The sequence below is a fragment of the Lathyrus oleraceus genome, unplaced genomic scaffold (assembly GCF_024323335.1).
Source record: "Lathyrus oleraceus cultivar Zhongwan6 unplaced genomic scaffold, CAAS_Psat_ZW6_1.0 chrUn0409, whole genome shotgun sequence".
Lineage (NCBI taxonomy): Eukaryota > Viridiplantae > Streptophyta > Magnoliopsida > Fabales > Fabaceae > Lathyrus > Lathyrus oleraceus.
In genome coordinates, this window is record NW_026112800.1 from 13,896 (window position 1) to 15,880 (window position 1,985).

The window sequence follows — 1,985 nt, forward strand, 5'->3', positions numbered from 1 at the left end:
ATCTAAGATGAGAAGATGAAAAAAAGGTGAGCAGTTGTCATAATAAGGTTATTCAATCATTTCCTTAATAACCATTTTGGATTTCTAGAAGCAACAATATCCATCGTATGATCTTGATTAATAGACCATGATGAAGGATTTTTTTTTAAGTATAATTTAAAAATATGATGTCATTAATCTAAAAGGGTATATGTTGATCTAATCAAGATCGTCTATTTTTGATCAAGTAATCATAGTTAGTCTTACATTCTGAATGAATTTGTATGTTTTCCTGAACTCCTGCATATAGAGGATACAATCCCTAGTACTGAAATTTATTATATGGAATTCTCTCTAGACTCTTTGTCACTATATAAACTCTTGCTTTGTCAATTCCTAAATAACCCTTTTTGTAAAAAATATCATCAATCTTTCTCTCTCAATCTCCCCCCTCTCCCGGATCTGGATACTCCCCTGCCACTTATCTAATATTTTTCATCAAGCATTGATATCAATTGTTCATCGACCAATTAATATCTTTGATTACATATGGTAGACAATGATGAGTGTCTGAGATTGCAACAACATTATTCTACCTCTAGAGAGTATCCAAACTCCTCTCTTTTCCTCCCTCAAGCCCTCTTCGAGTCTTGTCCAAGATCAAATATCTACAATGGCAATAAGAATGGTAATTTATACCCATTTCAATTACAATGCCGAGTTTAATTTTTTTTCTTGTTACAATTCTTGAGTTTGTCTCTTAGGATATGATGTGTGTGTGCTAGTTGGAAGAATTTCTAGCAATCACTAAATTATTTTAAGCATGTGAAGTCCACTCGAATACCTCCAAAAACAAGTGTAACAAGTTCATCCTTGATTGCTATGACAATCCATTATATTGATCTTACATAACTACCTTTCACAAAGATCATCGAGTAACTGCAGTGACTATTGGTTAATTTGATAAGTAGATCTCTATAATTTTGTAGAACCAGATCTAGTTATCAAATTAAATAACACTCATTGGGATTACTCGATGATCTTTTCGATGAGGTTTTATGCAAGATCCAAATAATTCATTGGCATAACAGTCAATTGTTACACTTATTTTTTGTGGGATTTGAATAGACTTCACATGCTGTGAAAACTGTAGTGATTGCTAGAAATTTTTCCAACCAGGGAACACACATCATGTCCTAAAAGACAAATTCAACAATTTTACTAAGAAAATTATGAAGAATTAATCTTGGCATTGTAATCGAAAGGGGTATTACTTACCATTCCGTTAGAAGTAAAAAGGTGAATGGGAGTCCTCGTGAGCATTACTTAGTTTGTAGGGGCATTGTAATATGTGAAGGGCGGAACTCGAATACGTAATTGTCTGCTTATTCACCTTAGGATTTTAATTTTTTTATTTGTAATATATCCATTTTCAAGTTTTGGTTCTCCAATTTTGTTTTGCTTTAAAATGGTCCTATTGATTGTTTTTTTCTTTTTCATTTTAGTTGTTGTTTGGTTTCCTTTTTATAAAATATATTTATTTATATATTTTAGTCATGTTTTATATATTTTTGTCTTTTATATTCATCCCCGCACAAATTATCCCAAAATTTAAGAAAATATAATTTAAAAAATGGCTCGCAACAATTCAATAAAAATAAATCATTCTTGTAAAACTCATCTATCCAAAACAACTGCACCAAAAACAAAACTTTTAATAACCTAGAGGGCTCCTAAATTTGTATAACAGTATCAACATACAATTCCTAAAAATCCTTAAATAACATGGACGTTTTAAAATTTACAAAGAGTAGTTTCTCTTCATCAAATGACATGAATTTCTTTATAAATATATATGTTTTGCACGCAGAAAAGAACACAAAATTTATGAGTTTCATGAGGAAAATATCTATTAAAATATGTCTAAATTATTTCTCATGTTTTTTTATGCACAAGAGTAGATTACAAAACTTTATTCTCGAAAAATATCATGGGTTGATGTGTTT